Below are 12220 nucleotides of genomic sequence, written 5' to 3'. Positions count from 1 at the left end.
GTATGGGTTTCCTTACCTCTCTGTGTATAACTGTCATCCACCATGTGTGTTAGCTGTGGACGAGTTCAACAGTATAATACACAAACAAATAAAAAGTATCCATTGTCTTTAGTAAACATTTTTCTTGTTGATTTACCAATCACTGAGAAAGCTATTCAAACCACTTCCTGTGATGTCATCTTGGGAATCTTGTTTCTACTTCAAAGCAGATCCTAGGACACAGAGGTAGGCACAAGTCATCCATCTGGGCTTCAACCTCACAAGAATCCTGGGGGGAAATGAAGTCAGTCGGGCCGCTGAGGGAGGAGGCCCAATAAGAATATGTTTGTGTGTTAATATTTGGAGCTAATCATTCAAGACAACATTAAATTTAAAAAAAAAAACTTAAAAAAAAATAAAGGTTTTTGCAGAGGGCGGCACTAAGAAAACAGCAAGGGAGTAACAACTGTGGGCTCCCCAGGGGGTCTGGGCTCTGCACAGCTGGGCACAGAACTAGGTTTGATGAAGGTAATAAAACAGAGGAAAGGTGACTGAATGCAGCCTAGAGGGTGTGGCTAGGCTAAGGAACACCTGCAGTCACCAGACATTGCCACCAGCCCTGTAGACACTTCATCCGCTGTGGGAGAAAGGAACACATTTCTTTTATATCTTTAAGCTTTCAGGGTTGTGGTAGTGGGCAACCATGCGATAGTGAAGTTGAGCCCCGTGAACGAGAAATGAGAATCAGCCTAGGGGGATGCAGAAGATGAGGCTTCCTCTACAGGCTCCTAGCTCTACTCCTAGGTACTGTCCATAGCGTAACCAGGTCTCCTCCGTGTGTCCTGACTGTCCGTGTGTCCTGACTGTCCCACTTCGTGGGAGACGGCAGCAAAACAGACTAGCACCCTGCAGAGCTCCGGAGGTGTTGACTCTGTCAATGGTTGTTAAATCAAGGAAGAAAGGCAGCATTTTCTATGGATAAAACCCTATGAAACTCAGTACCTTGGTCAGGCCTAGTGGTGTGTGCCTATAATCCTAGCTACTGAGGAATCTGAGGCAGGAGGATCATAAATTCAAGACTAGCCTAGAAAACTTAGTGAATCCTTTCTCGGAAAAATAAAACTGTTTTTGAAAAAAAAACACAGAATGATTATACAGTGCATTGGCAGAGCTTAACCAGGCCTCAGTGAGGCTTTCAGTTCAATGCCAATACATCAGCAGCAGAATATCTAGTTTTGTATTGACAGATTATGATGCTTACACATGGGAAACAGGTTCCTTCCTGCTAGAATATTTCCTATACTTTTAGATAAAGCCTTAGAAGTCTTCTTTACCCTTCCATTGCTCGACATGTCAGCTCTAATCTATCCCAAGATGTCTATTTTTCATTTATTCATGTCAAATTTTCTATATGGCTAAACAATGTATTTTTTTATAAACAGCATTTTCCTGAAGTTTTAACTCAAAAAATCTCTTCTTACACAACATATATTATTCCACTTCCATTTGTTATTAGGAACATAATCTGGCAGTCTTCAGCTCTGGATTGACTGAGTGGTTCGCTGCTGCTGTGACTGGCTGAGGCTTGGTTGATTAGTTACAGAAGGGGAAGAGCTTGCCTATGAAATGAGTATATATGTCACCACATTCAGATGCCCCCTTGTCAATTATTCATCCTTCCAGGATGATAGTTGATTTCAGATTGTTTATTTCTTTTCAACATGTCTTCCTTCTCTCTGTTTCAAATTCATGTGTATTTGAATCTATTGCTGAAATGGAACACACAAACAAAATTAAAACTGAACTTTTACTGATGTAAGAGACAAAGTTAAAAGCTGGAAAAGAAATGATCCTAGCTCCATAGTCCCTGTTTTCAGATTCTCATCTCAAAGAAGAAAGAAAAGAAAAGCAAGTTGCCTGGGTAAATAGTTTATTATTCTCTGTGGGAAAAACAATGTTTAATAAAATTGGAAAGTCACTAAAATTGTCACTTCTGGTGCCTAAGCCCAAGCTCACCAGAAAACAGAGCTAATTTTTAGTAATTAACTGGCTAACGCGGCACCAGGAAGAAAGGCAACAGAGCATCCAGAAGGTAGGCAGATTTTGAGGACAGGCACCCCCAAGCAGGAAATGGCTTCCACATCGTATTTTTACAGTTCATTGGACACTTTCAGATAGGCTGGGTTCTGATGTTGCCTTGTTGCACCACCAAATAGCAGAGAAAATGGAATGAGAAGGAATTCTGCCTTTTATTTAGTTGTCTGTAGGTCACTGCTGGCCCCAGAGCACTCCATTTGCTCATTGAAAGCACACAGTCTGTAGCCACATAGAAGGTCTTTATTCTTAGTCCATGTCACCATGCCTGCTGCTGCCATGTTCCTCGCTGTGATGGTGAGAGACTCTTAGCCCTCCAGAATCAGAGGTGAAATAAACTCTTGGGCATGGTCCTTTATCACGGCGGTAGAAAACTCTCATTCAAAATATGAAAATTAAAAAGGTGAAGTAGAACCAGACAGTGGTAGCACATGCTTTTAATTCCTGCACTCAGAAGGCAGAGGCAAGCAGATCTCTATGAGTTCAAGGCCAGCCTGGTCTACAAAGCAAATTCCAGAACAGCCAGGACTGTTGCACAGAGAAGCCTTGTCTTGAAAACACACAAAAAAGTGAAGTATTACACCCTATGCCTATAATCCCAGCACTTGAGAGACTGAGAGACAACTGAAATGAATTAAAAGCCAGGACAGGTGATATAGTTTTCTCTAAGTCAAACTGGGCTACAAAGTGAGACCTTGTCTCAAATAAGAAAATAAAGAGAAAAAACAAAGAAAGAAAGGATAGAGAGATAGAGAGATCAGTGAAAGAACCTTGCCTAGAATGTATAAGACCCTAGGTTCAGTTCCTCATACAGAAAGTATGTAATAAAATGATACACTGCACCCAAATTCTCACTCTGACAGTATCTAGACAATGACTAATTTATGAAGGTCAAATCCTTTAAATACGTTAGTCCCATCTACAAGAGACCTGGAGAGCTCCCATGTCCCTTTCCTAGCAATAGAGATTCAGAAGGTGGAACACACTATAAGGTAGCTCCTACCAGGGACCAGCATAAAATTGTATTTGCTCTAATACACACGTGTAGACAATAAATAAAAAGTCGTCAGTGAACTGTTGCAAGGAAGCAGCTTGTTTGTCCCCGCTGCTTGGCTAGCTTAGTCCCGAAATAACCACACAGAAACTGTATTAATTAAAACTCTGCTTGGCCAATTAGCTCTAGCTTCTTGTTGGCTAACTCCTACATCTTTATTTAACCCATTTCTATCGATCTGTATATCACCACGGGTCGTGACCTACCAGAAAAGTTTCAACATGTCTACCTCTGGCGGCAGATCCATGGTGTCCCTCTGACTCTGCTCTTTTCAGTTCTGTCTTCTCTGCCTACCTAAGTTCTGCCCTATCAGGCCAAGGCAGCTTCTTTATTCATTAATCAATCAATACAAGCAACACACAGAGGGGACTCTCACATCAGTGAACTTTGTAAAGTTTGGGGGAGATTCTTTTGTTTGTTGGTTTTGGTTTTAGTCTGAGTTACAAATTTAAAAAAGAGAAAATGTAACTATATCCCAAACCACTTCACTCAAAAAGATTTGCAAATCTCAGTAAAATGAGGCGGTGTTACATTAATCCATCACAAAAGACACAGTGTAGCAGGCTCGCTTTCTAGTGACACATGTTTATGAAACGGTTGTTAGTATCCAGGCACTCCTTGACCCTGTCCCTTGAGAACCTGGCACCCTGTGTCACCCCTCTGCATATGGCAAGTAGTACCCTCTCTCTCCCGCTCCCTCTCCCTCTCCCTCTCCCTCTCCCTCTACCTCTCCCTCTACCTCTACCTCTCCCTCTCTCTTCCTCTCTTCTTCTTCTTCTTCTTCTTCTTCTTCTTCTTCTTCTTCTTCTTCTTCTTCTTCTTCTTCTTCTTCTTCTTCTTCTTCTTCTTCTCCCTCTTCTCCCTCTTCTCCCTCTTCTTCTCCCTCTTCTCCCTCTTCTCCCTCTTCTCCCTCTTCTCCCTCTTCTCCCTCTTCTCCCTCTTCTCTCTCTTCTCCCTCTTCTCCCTCTTCTCCCTCTTCTCCCTCTTCTCCCTCTTCTCCCTCTTCTCCCTCTTCTCCCTCTTCTCCCTCTTCTCCCTCTTCTCCCTCTTCTCCTTCTTCTTCTTCTTCTTCTTCTTCTTCTTCTTCTTCTTCTTCTTCTTCTTCTTCTTCTTCTTCTTCTTCTTCTTCTTCTTCTTCTCCCCCTCTCTCTCTCTTTCTCTTTCTCTCTCTTCCTCTCCTCTTCTTCTCTCTCTCTTTCTCTTTCTCTCTCTTCCTCTCCCTCTCCTTTCTCTCCCTCCTCTTCTCTCTTCTCCTCTCTCTCTCTCCCTCTCTCTTCCTCTCCTCCTCCTCCTCTTCTTCTTCTTCTTCCTCTCTCTCTCTCTCTCTCTCTCTCTCTCTCTCTCTCTCTCTCTCCTCTCCCCCCCTCCTTTACCATTCTTTCAATAAAATCTGCACTCAAGTTCTGTCTACATGGCATATTTGTCTTTCACCTACCACGGGACTCACTTTGTGCAGGATTATAACAACTACCTCTTGATCTCAAAGAGACTGAACTTTGTTCGGACCTCAATGCAAAGTGAGTCCCTCCCACTGAGATCACTTAAGACCCTGTACTGATCCTGCTGTCCCAATGTGTGCTCAGCCTGTTTAAGTTTAATCTTCCTTTAAGAGAACAACGTAACCAACCTTACTCGTCTGGGATTTCCCACGCAATCAGCTTTTTTACAACATAACCTGAGCCAGGTGGTGGTGGCACACGCCTTTAATCCCAGCACTTGGGAGGCAGAGGCAGGCGGATCTCTGTGAGTTCGAGGTCAGCCTGGTCTACAAGAGCTAGTTCCAGGACAACTCCAAGAAAAAAAAAAAGCTACAGAGAAACCCTGTCGAAAAACAAAAACAAAAACAACAACAAAAAAAAATAACCTGATGTAATTAAGCTTTAATCTCAAATTACATACTCTTCTATGCCCCGACCCAAAATAATGTATAATAATATGGATGTGTATGTTATGTTAAGCATTTGCTGAAAGCAGCCTTTGGAAGCAATTTTACACAGCAAATACCCACCATAAATGCTGGAATCAGCCTGTGGATACAACTTGACAACATACGTTTGCAGCAGTGAGTGTTCCCCGGCCAGTTGGAGTAGGTGATGTGGTATCTTCCCTTATAAAAACTTCTTTAAATGCTTCTCTGTAAAGACTCTCCCAGCCCTTTCCAATGAGGTCTTCTGTTCAACAAATACAAAGGAAGGCCCTTAGAGGCAGACACAAGACAGGCACAGAGCCACAGTCAGGCATCAGAGAGATGCAGAAGACAGACTACTGACAGGTCAGAAATTACAAACTCCAGACAGATGGAAGGCACAGGGAGAAAGACTGAGAACTCAAATCTAAGTGGCTCACTCTTGGTCAAAATAATACAAGAGAACATGGATAATTTGTATTCCTTAATGCAACACCAAGACATTTTGGAAGCCGCGGGGTTATCTTTAGTGTAGAGTCTCTACTGCTTGCCGAGTCAAGGTATGGCAAGGCCGTGCACATTGTGACACTCAGCCAGTCCAAATTCCTGCTGCAGCAGTTCTGTGCTTGGGAACAGTCTTGGAGGGGATCCAGGAGTCAGTTCTGGGAGCTATGCTGAGGAGGCATTACTTGTTCTCATTAGCTGAGGGTCACTTTTCTTGGTCCCAGTCTAGCCTAGGGTCGATGCAACCCAGAAGCCTCCATCCAGCCGCGGGTGTTGCTTTGCACCTTCAGGAGAGTCATTTACGGAAGGGAAACTGTGCTTTCCCTGCGACAAGCTGAATAACTCATCCAGGGCTCTCTGCCTCATTAGCATGGTGATTTAGCCAACTGAACAAATTGCCTCTGGCCATATGTTCCCAGACTGTAAACAAAAAGGAAAGAAATTTCTGAAAGTCCTTAGCCCCCTGAATTGCTTGCAGGCTGGGGTTCCCTAACTCAGTCAAGAATGGCGTTATTGCCAGTGGTAAATGGCTCGGGCTAGCCCTGGTGAATTCTCCTTCCCACAAGTTATGAAACTGCTGACCGTTCCACTCACATGCTTCAGACTGGAAGAGACAGCAAGTGCTCTGGAAAACAGCAAGCAGAGGGCAGAGAGTGTGGGAGGAGAAGGCAAAAGCCTCTCCTCTCCTTCCCCCGTTTAGCCTGTGGGGCAGAGACCCTGGAATTATGGGTATTTATTGAGTGTCTACTCAGTTCCGGGCACAGTGCTTAATCGTCTTCTTCCATCTTCAACTAATGAGGTATGTACCGCTGCTTCTCTCGTCCCAGGGAGAAATCCCGCTCCCCCTGGGTCAATTTCAGAGAGTGATTTTAAAGTAGCCAGGTCTAATTCCACAGATGATAGAAGCAAAAGAAGGTTAGAAGAGGGTCTTCTGGCATCTTCGCAGGAGAACACGCTGGATCCAGTCTCCGAGATGTCTTTCCAAAGACGTCTGAGGAGTCAGGACTCAAGAGTAGTCAGTTCAAGCGCGGAAACTCAGAACTAGAAACTGATCTGGTGCCCAACTCGGAACCTTAGAGGTGCGAGTTAAGCCCCTTACCCTCTAACCAGACGCTTCTGTTAACACAGTGGAGGTGGAAGATGTGTGGGATGTGCTAGGGCCGAAGGCATACACTTGGAAGAGATACTGTAGAGAAACTGTATACTGCATCTTCCAGCAGAGAGAGAGAAGGGGAGAGGAAAAGACAATAGTCTATCACATTGAAGAAGCTCTTTACTGAGAGATAAACAAAAACAGGTAAGGGCTGGTTAGTTTGCTCAACCATGAACATGGCTGAAATGCTGGCTATCATTTTATAGAATGTGATGCAGCGCTAGCATGGGAAGACCTGAATTTGAAGGACACGCAGGGACTGAAATTTGCACCAGAGAAGGAAAACAGGAAGCAAGTGAATGAACATTTTTAGAGTTGTAGGAAATAGTACATGAAGATCTAATGAACGAAAATCAAAAATAATCAACCTCTGTTAGCCACGTGAGGATGGAGGAGGAACTTCATAAGTGGTTTCTAGCTTCCATTCCAAGATTTTAACAACACTGACTTTTCAAGGAATTCGATGTGCAAACTGAATTTTAAAAAAAAATAATTGGCATTTTTTAAAGTCATGAAATAGTCTTAATAGCAATTCACATTTAAAATTATCAAAATAAATGTTCGTTCCCACAGAACTTTCATTATGTAAATTTTTATTATATTGGAGAACCAAAAGGAATTTTAATATATGCGAAGCAAAACATGCATTCACAGGGCATCTAAAATTGAAAGAATTCTGTCTCTTGGATCTCATAAAGTACATCTTGGGAGTTCTGGGAAGTAATTGCTTGCAAAAGCAACAAACAACCCAAGACACAAATTATGTCTAACAAATCCCTGCTTTTCAATTGCACAAAATAACAGCTGTATATTAAATTCTTCAATATAATGATGCAATTATCTTTCCATGAACCTTCACACACTTGTTCAATAAGTTTCTATTGAGCACCTCCTAATTACCATGCACTTGGCAGGTACTTAGTGTACAAAGGTAAAGTTCAAAGTGTTGACTACAGACTCTCCCAGAGCCTCCCACAATCCCTTTTACCTCAAAAAGCCAGGATGCCATGACTCCCAACACTGGAATTGTCCTATGCCATCATCCTAAGACTACTCAATACAGAGGTCTCAACCCTCACAAAATCTCAGCAGGGACTTCAATGGTGGCCCAGGAAGAGCAGAACAATTCTGAAGCATCTCTAGAACTACCCATGACTTGAAAACAGTGAGTAGAACAGAAACCATGTTGTCTGTTAAATAGACACCAAATGGGCCTCACTATATAAAGAAGAGAACCATTCAACAACCATAAATAATGAAAGCAACTTATCTGAGGTGCACTACTCTGATGTTCATCAGTGTCTTGGTTTCTTTTTCTGTTGTGACAACTGAAAATCCCTTAAGGAAGAAAGGCTTTATTTAAGTTACGATTCCAGAGAGATACAGACTTCCTAGCAGGAAGGCATGACATGGCAGCAGGAAGGCGTGACATGGCGGCAGGAGCAGAGAGCTGGCTGATCACACTGCATTCACACATGAGAAGCAGAAGAGTAAACAAGAAGTGGGCAAGGCTATAAAAGCTCAAAGATCAACCCCAGTGACATACTTCAGTCTTCTTCTGGCAGGGCAAGACTCTACCTCCTAGAGATTGCATAGCCTCCCCAAACAGTGCCACCTACTGAGGACCAGGGGTTCAAATTCACGAGCCAATGGGGAGGGGTGCATTTCTCATTCAGACCTTAACAGTAAGGGTGCTGACCACTCTGCACACAGAGCTAAAAGAATAGAAGTCTCTGTACAAATCATAATCAAGATCAGTGGAGTGTTTTATGGTTAGACTCAGGCTTGATGTTTTTTGTTGGTGCAAAAACTCAGTGGAGATTTTTGTTAAAAAAAAAACCCACAAGACCCCCAAAATGTCTCAGAAAACTGAGTCAGATCATGTATGCGTACCATTAGCTGTGATGCCCTTTACCTAATTTGATATAGCAAGGTCATAAGAGACCAATAATAATAATAAAATGACTTTGAGTTGATCTTGCCCAGGATAGCTGTGACTGCACCTTATTTCCCACACAGGAAAGTGGAATGGGGAGAATGCAGGCGCTCCCTGAAGCCTTTGCTGTGAAAGGAAGGCACGTCGATAAAGCTTCCTTTGAGCCGATCTTTCTTTTTCCTTAAAGAAATTACGCCTGAATCTTACATTCAATGTTAGCTTGACCTTTAAACTTCAAAAAGCAGCCAATTAAACCCTCACCTGCCTACTAAAGAGGGTTCACAGGAAAACACAAAGGATAGTGCCTCAAGGATGCCTGTAACACCAGAAATCAAATAAGTATCGGAGCTGACTGACCGTCACAAGCTCCCGTGACCGCAGTGCTGGGAGTCTACAACGGAAAGTGGGCTGCTGAGACTAGAAAGAGCCTGTGTGTTCAACCGGTCTGCCACCACTTCCCTTTAGGGATGACTTTCTAAAGTTATTATCAGCCTTTGGGATATGCGAAGCTTGATGGCATCTTTTGTTGCTTCATAATCGTACATCTCCAGAGGTTATCACCCCACCTCTCTGAGGTTTGGTTTAAAACCGTGCAGCAAAATGTTGTAACATGCAGAAGCTTGTCGCAGCCTCAATCAGAGAAGCCCCTCTGTCCAGTGGACGGTGGTAATGTAGAGACTCACAGCTGCCCGAGATGCTGAGAATGAGTGACAGATGAGGGTGCAGCTCTGATGATAAGACATTTATAACACCTCTGAACAGCCTGAAGACTATTTCAGAAGGAGACAGAAAGAAAGCAAAAGCCAGTGGGCCCTCGTAAAATTAAGTGGGTCACAGAACAAAATCAAAATTCATGAACACAGTCAAGGGACAGGAGGGATGAGTTGGGAGTGGGCAGGAGATAGCAGAGAACAGGGGGAAAGTACTCCTTTATATACATCTATAAAGTTGTCAAAAAATTAACAAAACAACAAAAATGTTATGTGCCATTGTACTGGGAATTTTAAGAAAGCACACTTAGCACCTAACGAATATGTACTAAAAGCTAACACAGATACTCTGATCTACGAAAGAAAAAAAGGCAGGGCATAACATAAAAGTTATGTGATTTTAAAAAGTCCTTCTAATGACTAAGAGAAAATAAGTCCAATGTAGGTTACTTGAGTTGCCACATTTATGTAACTATTTAGCATTAGAGAGAAAACTGTCAATAAGCGTCTGGCTTTAGTCTCCAGCTGTTTTCCTTCCACATGGTGCTCCACCGCTGTCCACTTGACTGTACCAGAGACAACCTCTGGGTACTAAGTCCTGTGACTTGATCGCATCTATAATCACCATCTCAGCAAGTTCTCCATCTGATTGAAAGCAGCATGCATTTCAAGAATTCTATTTCTTTAGCTTCCATACACCGTTTGTGAGCTGGAAGACCAAGACAAAGAAAGACTAAAACACTGTAGTGAAAACCATGTATTAGAAAGCAAGAGCAGAAGAGTTTTCTGGCTTTCCCAAGACGTGAGACCCTGTGTCAGGAGTGGGAAAAAGAAATCCTATCTTTATAGTTGTAAACATTTAAACATAAGAGACGCAAAGGTAAGAAAATGGTGGAAACAGTAAAAACAGGCACTATCTTAACATCTTGGATTTCCCAGTTGCTGATGTGTGAATCCACACGACTCACCTATTATTTGGATTACAAATAATCAAGCTGAAGACAGAGGCCATCACACAGTCCCTGCTCAGAGGCCACTGCAGATCTCAATTTGGTATTAATGCATGTCGTTGCATGCTAATTTACAAATTCTGTACACACCTATATCCTTATATGACTGGCATGTTTTGAATCATGCAAATAAATATTCTGATTCTTTTCTCTATTTGATGATTGGTGAAGGTGGAGGTCTCTAAATGGCTTGCTTGACGCTGGATTTTTCAAAGCTCCTGGAACAAGAATCTCTTGACTCCCATCCTCTGAGAGGCTTGAGGGAGAACATAATTGCAATGTCCTATTCTGCCTGTCATAGTCTATTTCTTAAGCTGCCTACATGCGTTCCATCTAGCACCTATGTTTATAATTAATTACATCCCCAAATAGAAATGGCAGCAGAGAATAGACTGTGCCATTGTCAGAGGTGTCAGGACAGGTTCTGTTTCTGGGTAATCTCTGTAATCTGTACAAACATTTTCTGCTTTGCAAAATTTCAGGGAAAAAAAAAGAATTGTTTTCCATTTTCTGGCTTTAAGGAGAAAGTCATTATTCTTTGATTAAGAAGCTTCTGTGCCATGAACAGGTTTCATCTTTAAAGCCCTAAGTAGGCTCTTCCTTTCACTCTCTTGCACTGTCGTTCAAGCACGTTTCTCCCTTGAGCCATTCTGAAGGATCCATGTTTCCTCCCCATAGCCTGTCATCCCCTCGGCTCCTACATAACTCTAACATGCACGCCTATCCCTCTGCTCTGTGTCGTCCCCACTTCCCCTAGCCATGCCAACCAATTTACCGGTGCCTTCTGTTGAAGATTTTAACCTGGTCAGCCTCCCTTGGGGTCTCTCCCATTGAACTTGATGGTCTTGCCCATGATGTTCAGTGACACTACTCCTCTGTGCTTGTTCGTTTTATCAAAGTCTTTGCTTCACCCCAAGCTCAATCTTCCAATCCACATGAAACCTTCCCTGAGAGTTTCCCTCTGACCCCATGACCTTGTTTGCGGCAATGCAATAATCTGGGGGGAAAGATCTCTTACATTTTAAGAGAGTGTAACTTTTGCTGGACCCTACACCCAAAGTAGATTATACGCCTTGAAATCACCTACGACTTAGAGCGAGGGGCTCTGATCCTGTGGAGGGGTAAGTGTATTGTTCCTGACCGCCACACAAGGCCGGTTAGGGAACACACAATACTCCCGCCACCCTTATCTCCCTGACTACTCCAAAGGGGCAGCTTCCCCAGCTAATCCCTCTCTCCTGCAACGCCATCCCAGCTTTCTGCCTGGAACCCATACCCTCCCCTCTCCTTTTTTCGGGGCTTAAATTCCTCCATCTCAGTCGGGGTGGGCACCGCGGGCCAGGTTAGGCAGTGGGTGCAAAGGGACTGGAGTCCCTTTGTTCCAAAAGCCGGCCTGCAGCAAGCCAAGACTGCAGGCAGGGGCACCTCTGACCAGCGAGGGGCTCTGATCCTGTGGAGGGGTAAGTGTATTGTTCCTGACCGCCACACAAGGCCGGTTAGGGAACACACAATACTCCCGCCACCCTTATCTCCCTGACTACTCCAAAGGGGCAGCTTCCCCAGCTAATCCCTCTCTCCTGCAATGCCATCCCAGCTTTCTGCCTGGAACCCATACCCTCCCCTCTCCTTTTTTCGGGGCTTAAATTCCTCCATCTCAGCCGGGGTGGGCACCGCGGGACGTACAGGCGGTGAGTGCAAAGGGACGGAAATCCCTTTGTTCTAATAGCCTGCCTGCAGCAACCTAAGGCTGCAGGCAAAGTGATTCCTGGATAGCAAGGGGCATTAATCCAGTAGCAAAAGACCCAGCGGAGGGAAGAGCCATTGGAGAGCATCTGAAGGAAGAGATGGGCAGGCGCCAAGGCAAGAATTCCTCC

The sequence above is a fragment of the Myodes glareolus genome, chromosome 23, assembly GCF_982192425.1.
Source record: "Myodes glareolus chromosome 23, mMyoGla1.1, whole genome shotgun sequence".
In the NCBI taxonomy this organism is placed as follows: domain Eukaryota; kingdom Metazoa; phylum Chordata; class Mammalia; order Rodentia; family Cricetidae; genus Myodes; species Myodes glareolus.
This window is presented reverse-complemented; position numbering follows the sequence as displayed.